The sequence below is a fragment of the Camponotus floridanus genome, unplaced genomic scaffold (genome assembly GCF_003227725.1).
Source record: "Camponotus floridanus strain SB8 unplaced genomic scaffold, Cflo_v7.5 scaffold25, whole genome shotgun sequence".
In the NCBI taxonomy this organism is placed as follows: Eukaryota; Metazoa; Arthropoda; class Insecta; order Hymenoptera; family Formicidae; genus Camponotus; species Camponotus floridanus.
This window is the reverse complement of record NW_020229381.1, coordinates 1,569,427-1,582,073: the sequence shown is the minus strand read 5'-3', so window position 1 is coordinate 1,582,073 and position 12,647 is coordinate 1,569,427. Positions and strand designations below refer to the sequence as shown.

Genomic DNA, 12,647 nt, shown 5'->3' with positions numbered 1-12,647 from the left:
TTTCAAAATTATGTAAAAGCTGTGAAATGTATAATTATATAAGAACTATAAAGTATTTAATTATATTACTTGCCTTACAACAAATAGCATGAGGTGGAACAAAATGCATAATTACAGTCGACAATTCCTTAAGTCGTTCGTCGACATCGATATGGCGCGCACGTAGTGAACGCGTCGAAAGATCCCCCAGCGAGACTTTCTTATTCGAAGGGGTAGCTAGGACGGCGCACCTCTCTCCCGACGAGGTCGGAGGCGGGGAGGACCAATTTTCACGGCGGCGAGATATATCCGGGAGGTCTCAGAGTACCGAAGGGTTGGCGGCAAAGATCACAAGTAATTGAATGGGGGAGAGAGGAAGCGGTCTCGCTTCAACCCCCGTGAGTGTTCAACCAATTAATCCACTTCAATCCTGAAGGCAGCCCCCGCGAGCATCGAGCCACGTTTTTTTCTCTATTACGCTGTAGACGCAGTAAGACGTATTGAGATCGAAGGAGATACCTCTGGGACTTACGGAAACATTGGCGCGTTTCTCCTTCCGTTCTTGCATTATCGATCTTTCGATATCGTTGTCTTTCCTACTGATTTTCTTTATACTCTGTCAAGAGTTCTCTCTGCAATTTTTTAATATGTAAAAATTATTACGTAAAAATTTATATAGATTTACCTTTAAAAATTTAATTGTAAGATCGTATGTATAATTTTAGAATTATTTATGCTTTTCCAGAAAAGTTTATCATTTCAAATCTCGAAAGAATCGATTTGCACACGTACGATGGACACGTATCGTTTCAGATTGGAAATCTGAAACGGCGCTTCGATGGATAACATCGTCTGGGGAGGCTCGTACTATCAAAGCGATTTCGCAACACCAATTAAGTCCCTTTCAGACGAAATCGGGGATGGTCTGGCCAATAAAACAAAGTAAATCCTCGTCTGGTCTAATCTTCGAGATAGAGAGGTACGACGGGGAAAGGGGGAGGGAGATGGTGTCGGTCTCACTCTCGTCGGTACGAAAAGTAACGATTGCCAGGTACTCCTGAGATACAACCGAAAGAGATTTTAACCAGACCCCGTTGCAAATCCTGGATACGTCCCCTAATAATACTCAATTCCAATGTGGATTAATAGCGGTTTATTCCCTTCCTTCCTGTCCGCCTTCCTTTCGCCTGTCGCGGCCGCAATGCCTCCCATACGAGCCGCGACTCGGGTCCTGAATTCCCATTAACGCCCTAGCAATTAAGTCGAGAGAAACTACTTAATCTCCCTGCACCGCGATTGATCCAGAGTTTGAACCAACAAATCTACATCGGTATTTTGTATTTTGAATTGTAAGACTCGGTGTTCAAATGAATATCTTGACAATCGATTTTCTCGACAATCTTTTTCTCCTTGCTGGAAATTTTTTAAATCAACTAGCCAAACTCTCATTATATCGACATATAACATGTTGATGCGGTAAAGACGTTTATAGTGAACGATAAACGGACCGCTGTACAGATTGTCGAATCGGGAAAGGACAGGAGAGAGTAGCATGCTAATTTATGACACCCTGGCGCTCCATTACGAATATTTATCCGCGGCGAGTTTAATCTAAACTTCGAGAGTCCTCTCCTCTTCGAGGCGCTTTCGTCCCCTCTTCTCGCAGGTCACCGTGCAGATTCCTTCCTTCCTTCCTTCCTGTCTGCCCTCAACGTCGTTCACCTCGTCGTTCTCACTCCCGTAACGGAGAAACCCAGCGCCTTAACGACGTATTGTCTCCACGACTTATCAAAACAATTCGTTGAACTACTACCCGTGCCCTTCGCCGCGAACATTGTTTCATCCGTCGCTGATTAAATGCGCTGACGCCATTTTCAAAATTCGCCACGCGGTATCTCGATAAGATCGTAACGCTATGGTTTCCTCGATACGCTATAATGGAAAAATGACAGTGCTATTGGCAAAAAATTTTTTACTATTAATTAACTATATATACAATTTATCAATCAACTAACGATTTATATTGGATAATATATTTCATAATTCGCGCATTTTTGATCGAGTATTCGATTACATTTTTGCGTTTTGCGTTTATGATTCGCGAGACAAATTTTATCGCGCATGTGAATCCTTAAGTTGCCGATCAAAGTGTCATAAGCAGGCTCGTAATATTCGCTCGACAAGATAATCTTTCGAAGCAAGGAGAACAGTACGATAATTTCGTTCCAGCTATCGTTCCTCATTCTCCGTTTTTTACGGTTATATCCTTATTTCTCGCCACCCCATTTTTCCGAAGCTCCTTTGCATATTAACAATATTGCTCTTCGAAGAGATGGAGCGGTTTTAGGATAAAAAATTATGGAGACAACCCAACCCCTCCCTCCCTTCGAGTCTCTCTTCCACTTTCGTCTCTCCTCGTCTCCATCCCTCCTTGCCATCTTGAGACTTCCTTTCTTTTTCTCTTTTTTTTTACGATACTGTCAATTACACGCTCGTTTGAATTCACTTCCCGACCGACGCGAAAATATTCCGATATAAATTTTTATCGTTTGCTAGGAGTTTGCTTGGAGATCTGCTCTCTGTACTTCCTCTTCCTCTTTCTATTTTATGACACGCTTCATCTTTGCATCAGTTCATCGTTCACAATTTCTTACCCATATTTGATGCAGAATACTTGAACATGATAAATCTTTGCTTTCTATACGATTCCCATATAACTTTATTCGTGTCAAAAATATCTTCTCGGAATTAATTATGTAGAAAATAAAAAGACAGAGGAATTATATCGAACGGAATTAGGACAGAAAGTGATTAACAACGTATCGCTGGCTTTCATAAGTCGATTTGACTGCGTCAACTGAAGCACGCTTGCATGCGTGTTTGTGGCGTTTCTTTAATACAGTGTCAATCCCCTCTACCCATCCCTTCTGAATATTACCAGGGAATGTAACAAAGTACTCGAAGAGGAAGGTTTTCGAGGGTGATATTACTCTGTAATAGATATTACGTTCTACCTGCTCGCATATTAGATTTTAATATAGAAGATACGAGAGAGCGGCGCTGAATACTTTTTCCTTTGTGAAAAATTCACGTTGGCTGCAACTTTTAATACGTAATACCGTCGGTGGGCGCGCCGCATCGTTTGCGAGCGCATGCTAGACGAGCGCGTACGTATGCTATCGAACGCAGGAGAGACGTATGCAGAGATATACTTATGGAACACTCGTGCGCTGTCACTTTGCCGAGAGACTGCACGTTTTTGTACATACGACGAATTTACGTCTGTCACGCCATTTTTCGTCGCGACCAATTTAGATCACGAATCGTTACTATATTTTTGTCGGTGTTCTATTATTTCTGCTAATTGTATTCATTATTCTTTGTTTGACATTTTATGAAAACATGACTGAAAAAGTATAAATGGACTACACGTGTAGATTTCCTTCAAAATAGATACATATTTCACGAGAACTTAATTTTTTGTATTTTTTATCAGTTAAATAATAATTTTTAGAGAATCTACATATGCACTAAAACAAGTCTTAACGAACCGATAATAAATTGAAATAGTACTTTTGATAAGCTCTATTCAATTTTTATTTTATAAAGATAGAACAGGACGAGACAATCGAATTTTGATATTTATAAATGATAAACGAAATAAAAATCTGACAATAAAATAAAAATTGATTTTGAAAAGTACATGTATGATTTGCACGGGCATTTCGAGTTTCAAAATCATAGCATTGAAGGGTTAACAAGGGGGATGTTAACGTTTCTCTTTTGCAACGTGTGCACCCGATGGAAGCAGTCATGGTGCGACGTGTCTCTGACGCGGCGTTGAGGTTAAGTGGATGCGCCTTGACGAAGTCGATCTAATTAACTTCGAGGCCTCTCACCCTTCGGCCTAAATATCGCCTCCTGTCCTAAATGCGGATCAGTGAATTGCTAGAGACGCGGTTGCGCCGGGAGAAAGGGCTGACGTCGCCGTGGAAGCTGGAGGCCAAAGTGCGGGGGCGCGCGACATAGGGGGTTGTTTTAACGAAACCGGCTTCCCCATCCGCCCTCATCGCAGCCTGCTTAAACGGTGCAGACAGACATGCGTGTGGATTTTACTGGCGCGTGTAAAGCGGTTGTCTGTTGGGTTTATTTGTAATCAACGCGATGCTTGGCAAAAGTGAGATGTATAATGCAACTGTATGCACGCATTTTTGAATTTATTCTATCATTCTATCATTCTTAGAAAAAAATTTCAAAATTGTCAGTTACAAGTATGTTATCAATCAATCGATTACTGAATCTTGAGCTGAATGAAAGAGAAATGCGTGATGAAAATATAATAAATTAGAGAAGATATTAATGAAAGAAAGAAAGAAAATGCTGAAGGTTGCATTAAAAATATAAAATATAATATCTATATAATTTTTTTATAAAAAAATATTCAAGAAACAAATAGATATATATCAATTTCTTGAGATATCGCTAAATCTCTCTCTCTCTCGATTTGAGGGGGATGACATTAAGCTCTGATATTTATGAAAATACAAACGCTTCGCATTCTTCGATTCCGATAGGGTCGAAGGGAATAATTTCGCTTGTTTTGTTTTCAATCGAATTCTGTTTGTTTCCTCGACTACGGAATGACTTGAATTCCTAAGACTTTCGATGTGCTCACTTCTAGCCTTACGACATGATATACCCTCCTCTGGGAGAGAAATTCAAATTCTTCTAAACATTCTTCACGTTAGAAATGCCATCGGTAATCTCGAATTTTACGAAATAATATGGATTCTGCATCATTGTAAACAAGAGAAATAATTATTTTATCTGACAAAATAATATAAAATTTATAATAAAATTTAAAGATAATATAACTTTATTATTTTATTAACATTTTGACACAATTTAAATGATACAATTCAAAGTGATAAATGCATACCATTAATATATAGAACATAACGAATCATTATATCTAGATACTTTGATACTTATATACAATTGTAATAAAGAGGAATGTAAGTTTGATAGGGGTTCTGCCGCGTGTAATCTCATTATCCGTAAATACCAACAGATTCCTAAGACGCTATTCGTACCCGTATCTGAGCTGACTCGTTTCCGATGACCAACTGCGATTCGCGGAGAAATACAAATTCTTCTGACTAACGGGCAAATTCCAGTGCACGGGCTATTGAAAATACCACTTTGACATGACCGTAAACTCGAAGGCAATACCGGCATGGTACGCGGTCGAGTTTCGTTCGCCTGGCATTTAATGTAAAATAATGCAAATGCCGTATCGTCTTTCGACGAGATGTAAACTAAGAGTAATATTTTATCTTGCAAAGTGCAAATAGAAGCTCACGAATGTCACCCTTCTTCTCGTATTCATTTGACAATGCACGAATAACAGAGTAAAATGCCAGAAGAGTATTCTTTTTATTTATTTGTTGCGTTGCAAGTGCACATATGTACATGTATATCTTTAAATTTCTTTAATGTAATATATTATTAATTTTTGTTTCGAGAATGAAATTTATTTTTGTAGACGTTTCTCTGCAATATTTGATACGACAATATTCCTTATATCTATCGTCGAGATTTATCGCGCGTTCATTATCGAGAGTAATCAGCTGCAAGATTTGATGAAATCAAGTCTTGTTTGGAATTGTACTTGGCTGAAAATTGGGAAACGTTTCGCGAAGCTCGTGAATGCAGATGCTGACACACCCACGCTACTGAGTGACGCGATATCGCGAATTCGAATTCGACGGTAGTAAACCAGCACTAAATCTTGAACAATCAAACGTCCATTGTTTGCCTAGGTCTGTCAGTCGACGGAATACCGATTCAGCGATTACGTTGAATATATCCGTAGACGCATCGAGTGTACACACGCAACACAAACTCCTTCTTCGTATATGTATATGTATATATTTATGTAGATATCTATAAACACGTATACGGGGTGTGCCAGTTGCATCCTCAAATTTGACACAATATTGCGTAAATTACATTTTGAGCAATGACATAAATTAATGATTCGATAAGGGCATAACAATAAATAACAAATACCTCATTAGCGTAGATCAATCGTCATGATATCATAAAATACTTGCCAGATGAAAAATAATATTTGCTGTTTAATATTTTTCATTCGCGCGTTTTCAAACAAGTTTCCAGCTTACGCGAGTAAAAAATTGACTCTTAAAAGTACTGAACGTAACAGATACACCCTGTATATTTTCACGACGTGTATATCTAGCGTCGTTATATCGCGTCTCTCCATCGTTTCTCTGTCATCGTGTAAGTGGAGCGCGTGGTGCGATCACAATGGAGAATTTGACTGCTTTTGATTTGAAGGGAAACAATGGAGGCAGACACACTACTTACTTGTGCAGTTATTTCGTCGGTGCTGCCGGCTATAATATTTGTAGATGATTGCATACATTCGCGAGAACGAGGATGGGTCTCGTTGCACTTTTATCGTTGGCACGATATGTCGGAATGGAAGTGCGAACATTCTGATTAGCAGATACACACAGACTTTATATGCTCGTGATAATTTACCATCAACTTCAAAATAATCGTAACACGAAGACATATATTATTGTGATCACCTGACGTATATTATGTAATCAAAACAGAAGGCTGAATTAATACACCCGATTTTTCGTCGCAATCTAAATTATTTTTTTAAATAGAATTTATTATACTTGGGGTTGATTTGTAATATTTTATATGTATTATAATCTTTTCTATCATGAATTATAATTCATGGCTTCTTTAGCATGCTGTCAAAGTATCATAAATCATATATTATCGATTGCTTGTTGCATGAAAGATAATTTGCATCGTATTCGCCTCACATTGATGTTTTTAAGCAACCCGTACAAATCGGCTTTGCCGATCGCGATGGCGGAATCTCTCGTCGTTCTTTGTGCCGGCTCGGCGCCGACGCGTGACACAGGAACGAGAAAGGAAGAAAGAGACAGAAGAGCGAGAGAGATGGGATGGGAGTGGGAGGCCATTACGTAGACGTAATTCAAAAGCGGGAACGTATGCTTCATTTATTAAAGAGATTGCCTCGAAAGATTGCTGTTTCGCGCATGGCTACGTCTCCTGGCGCTGCCTCGCTCCCTTCAGCTACGGTCGCTGGCTCCTACGCAGCCGTCATCATTATTGTGCCGGTGCCGCTGCAGCAGGCATTCGAATTACGGCGCGTTTATATTCAATTTGTTTCTAGAAATTACAATTTGTTGAGAATTGGCGCGGCAGACGACGCCGAGGAGCTGCAAGCTGCCCTCCTTTTCGCGCACCTTCGAGCCCTCAGCGATCGTTGCTCGCTCAGTCGAATCTTGTGCTATTCGATTCGACATCGAAGATGTGTCAAGCTTACGGATTGTAATAATGTGTGACATTCGGAAAATTCAATATTTGTAACGTCACTTTCAGATTATGACAAGTTAACTTTATGGAGAATAATTATTTAATAAGCATAATAACTACAAACTTACAAATAACTACAAACTTAGCATTTATAGAAAGTTATAATTTAAATTTATTTATATAAAAAATTATTACAAACATCTGACATAAAGTATAATTATATTTATTTATTTATTAGGAATAATTAGATATATATTATATAGTTAGATTATTTAGGAAGTTGATTGTCTGTCGAAAAATACTTGAATAATATATAGAGATAATAGTCTCATATTTCTGTCACTTTCGCAAGAGGATTAAGCTTATACTCTTTCGCGACCAAATATCTTCGGCAGTTGTCACGTAAGGTTAACACCCTACTAGAAATTTATCCTTGCGTCCGTCCTCTCTGCTTGCACCCTCTCATATTCTTGGCAAAAGAAGTGGCAAATGATAAATAATGGTGCCGATTTGAACATTATTTATCTATTATAGATTATCTCTATAAATTTTTCAAACGAATTTCAAGTTGTATTAACATGCATAATTTTATAAATTAAGAAAGATACAACAGAAGAGTAGGAAAATATATTTTTAAAATTTTTTCGAATAAATGATTGATTGTGAGATATCTAAGTTTTTACTATCTTTAAGAAGAGAATTTTCCTTATTTATTTGCTTACGCACTTTGGGGCTCGTATATAGCCACATAGATAAAGCAACATAGTACGAAAAAGACTTACGGCATCGTTTTTTCCTTTATTATGCTCTCTTTTCAAGACAGAGGATATAAAGGAAAAACGCGAGAGAAGGCGAACGAAAAGAGATGGCTCTTTATATCGGTATAGTACGTCTTTTCTATCCTCGTTTCTCTCTCGTCTCTTTCTCCTTCAACGTTGTATCTCGTAGCCACCATCCTCGTCTACTCTTATTCGTCAGTTGGTAGACGACCATTAGTGGTAGGGTAAAAGCTATTGGAAGCTCGCGGGATCTTTGAAAGGGTGTAGATGACGATTTCGGCAGCACTGTGTCCGCACTTCGCTCACCTCGTTCACGAATTCCTTCTCCCGCCTTTAATATCGCGATTATACACTCGCACATTTTTTTTCACAATTCTACATTCGCATATTTTTAATCATATCTTTAATTTTTATTGCATGAAACATCGCATATTAAAATTTTATCTACAAAGTGTGTATTATATAATTCAATTATAAATGTAATTTATCATAATCTCTTTTATGCTGTTTTAATTATAATATTTGGAGGATAAAAAAAAAGAATAATTTATTTGTATTTTTCTTACAGATGATCAGCAATTGCTGTTCCGCGGATTCACGATCGTCTCTACGCCATTGGGAATGCAACGATATAAATCACGCAGCGTACTTGTTTTATTACGTAGCGTCAATCGCACCGATTACGAAACGAACTCATAGCCGATGATGTATATGCCCGATAATTGTCGATTTCAATCTGCTGAAACAGTTCGCTAATAAATAATTTAATGCGCCGGGTTTTCGTGCATCGGTGATTGCGAGTGATGCACGGTCGGTCGGTTGCATGCCGTGCATTGATAGGTACAATGCGACGTGATTGTACCAATCATGCGATATTATAATCAATAATACACGCTATTAAACCCTAACTATGCACGACTGCTACCGCTGCTACTAATACAGGCTATGCACCGCAGCGCTATTAAGGCTCCAGCGGTTCTCATCTCGTCACGTTCGCTTTCCCACGGGTAAATTTGCCATCTTATTCGAATTAATATCAAATCAATATCAAACACGTGTAAAAGATATTCTGGATATTTAATTTTCGCTAAATGGTACAACGTGAGAGTTATCGAGAAGACTTAAAAGTCTCGTAAATCGTGCAATTATGCGTTTGATTGAAATAAGACGCGACGAGGTGAGAACCTCTGGGTAAGATCAAGTAAATAGAAACAGGCAGTGCCAGTCAGTGCTCGGGGAAACGCAGCATGAGACCTTTGAACGTCCGCACTGTCTTTGCGTTTCTATGGATCGTAGAATATGGAGGATTAACGAAAGGCTGCGATAGGACATGCGTCACGTGCAACTAGATACTCAGTCAATCGATCATGGTGATATGCGTTTGATTAATGCATTGAAGATCGGTCGCGATGCATAGCTACGTTTAGCATGATACTCCTGCTGCGAAACAATGGGACGAATTTAATCGGGGTTGGATTTTAATGACAGATATACTAATTATATCGTAATATAATTTATACGAGAGGGAACATGACGTTACAGATAAATTCGCGGGACAGATTTGTTGCAGTAACGAAACGCGATTTTAATACCGGAGGAGCGTCATGGTCTGTGTTTCGAACCGAGAAACGAAAACTCTCTTCAATTATTTGTCTTCCTCGCTTCCGCGCAACGGGAAGTTTTCCCAATGGCTCTCCAGGTTAATACTTCCGAGGGACTTAATACTCTTTGTACCTATTTATAACTGCGAGACGGAATCGCGGGCACGTAATCTTCCATTATAATTGACCTCTCCGCCGTTACTCGTTGTTCCGCGGGTAGATGCGGGTAGAAAGGGGATCTCGTCATGAGGGTGGCGGCGGGGGGGGGGAGGGGCAAGGGTGCCGTCGCGAGGCAGGGCGCGTAAGGGTTAGAGGGGTAAATCATTTCCCCGCCACCCCCACGAATGCGCCGCCGGTACACGTCGGTCGGTATTTATTTTACAAAACGTTTCTTCCTCGCTCTTTCCGCCGCGCCCGACTTAATTTACCACCCGAGGTATTAATTATAAAAAAGTCGTAACTAAATGCCCAGCAGGACGGAGTTACGCGCGAGCGCGGGTCCGCGCGGACGCGGCTTTAATTTTCCTATTTGTCGGGGAAGTTAGCGTCTGAAGCGAGCGCGGAAATCATTAGCGAAGTAAAAACCCGGCTCCCACGCGACTTCACCAATACCAAAGCGACGGCGGGCGCTCGCTTATAAGGCGCGATGTCGTTACGCTTTACCCCGCGAAATTGAATTTGGGATTCCTCGCTCAATGCGGAGATAAAACCGCGTTACGTGCACCGCTGGAAAGTCGCGCGCGAAGTGGAGCCGTCAATTAATATGCGCGACGTCCAGTTTCTTTCTGATACACGGTCCTTTCGTATTGCGCAAAGAAACACTTCCCGAGATAGGGAAATAAAATGTAAAGTCGTATGTACAGTAATTGCGTTAAGTCAATTAAAAATCTATGATTGTACAAAGATAGTTTGTAATGCATTTGAAAATAAATGCCCTAAAATAATATTTTCACTAAGTGTTAACTCAATTATTGTTTGGCGATATTACACCTGATGATAATTGTAACTAGAAATACGTCGCTTCTTTTTGACGATTTTTTCCTATAATTGAATAACAGAGGAGCTGAGAAGAGCGAAAGAAGAGAGAGACGAGGAGCCAGATACGACGAGGTCGCTTCTCGCTCTTCTCGTAAATAAATAATTAGAATCTCCCTTCAACGTCTCTACAGTACTTTTCTTTTTTTTACCCTGCCTATTCGACTTCGTCTTCTCGGCCGGTGAATGGCAGTGATTGGCAGTTAATGACGACGCTTCACGGACTATCCTCTACACCTCCCGATATCTACCGCTTTCCGTCAGGACGAGTGTCCCTCGTAATTTCTATCGAGACGACCGTGATTTTATTCTGGAGGACATCGCTTCCCGAGACACGGGCAATCTCTTCCGGAACCCTAACGAAAAATCCGTTGACGTTGTAGAATCGCGTCAGTCCTGTAAAAATTACATTTTGTCACGATTACATTTAGCTTGTTAATGAACTATTTATATTTTTATTTTTTTACGTTGTAATCTGCACGTTTTATTATGAATGTTTAACGAATACATTCTCTCTCGAGAAATAGCTCAATGCATGTACTCCACAAAATGAGTTTAATTAATATAATCAATGGCATATATATGTATGTAGTGTCTATTACATAAATATCTTAATTTTACTTTGTTTCATATATATAGATGTCTTAGACAATATTAATTACATTCTAATCAGATTAATTTTCAATTAAATAATATCGTAAAGGAATCATAAAAATCATGAATCTTAGATTCAACAAAGTTACCGCGCAATTGTAAGATAAACTCGGGCCTCATTCCGAGTTTAGAATGCAATATCCTCGCAATTCTAAATATATCATTCTCATCCTCTCGGAGCACTCTCAAGTTTCCCATTTTCCATCGTCAACGATGCCGAAATCAGACCTAGTTTCTCGTGGGATGGATGATCGTAGACACTCGCAGCAGACAATCGCAGCAGCGGCACTCGTCTCGACCACTTTTATTCCACAGGGAATAAAATACAACAATACAAATATTATGGATTGTATTCGGGGGGAGCAGTGCGGCAGTCTATTTACTTGGATAACGATGCTCCGATTCACGTCGAATTGGTCCTCTCTGGCCCTCTCCTCCACCTTCACTCGTGCGCGTTTCGCATTTCCTCCTCCTCCTTCGCTCGATCCGTCTCTCTTCGCGACCCCATTGTTCCACCATAAAAATGTCAGTTTTGCGAATCTATAGTATAGTTGTGGACAAAGAGGACAATGAAGGGTGTATATGGAAATAGCCAGATAGAGGCAGCCCGTGCCTTCGCTGGGCGCAGCTACTCGAATGCACTTGTCGTGCACATTTAAACGACAGTAATGAACCATTGTTGGGAATTATCAGTCCTACGTCGCGAGGAGCTCGCTCGCTAATTATCAGCGGAGTACTGTATGCGCCACGGCGCCGTTGTCGGACCAGTCGTCGCGCTCGACTACTTTCTTGCCTCCCTCTCGCTCGCTCGCTTCCCTTTTTTCCCCTCTCCCGCTAACCCCTTTCGCCACCCACTGGTGCAATAAGACTTTTATTCGTGTCACGCGAGAGCCGCTCTCTCGTGTAAAGTGCATCTGCCTCGCTTTTAGAGGCAAGGCTTTATTGCGGGCTGTACGCGGCAGGAATTGAAGTGGGCACGTGAGAGATATAGGCAAAGGACGGTCGGAGAGGAGAGCAAGGGGGAGGAGGGAGGGACTCATCTCTACCGACGTTGATAATTAGGCGGAAGATACGGTGAGAGGCGGTAGATCGCGTAAATGCCTTGTTGATAGTCGTTCGTTAATCATGCGAATAATGTATTATTGTTGAGAAGGGTTCGCGGATAAAAATTTGTTTGGTCGTTACATTTACGAATCGATTTCGAACAGTGGGA

At 40.2% G+C, this 12,647-nt stretch overlaps 1 long non-coding RNA gene across 1 annotated transcript in view; it reads left to right on the top strand.

Moving 5' to 3' along the window:
- The window catches only part of LOC105248734, a 176,802-nt gene extending 165,749 nt beyond the window's left edge, over positions 1–11,053 (top strand). The window contains exon 6 of the long non-coding RNA XR_889005.3: positions 8,713–11,053. This is a non-coding gene — a long non-coding RNA (uncharacterized LOC105248734). The remainder of the gene's footprint in view (positions 1–8,712) is intronic.
- The last annotated feature ends 1,594 nt before the right edge of the window (positions 11,054–12,647 follow it).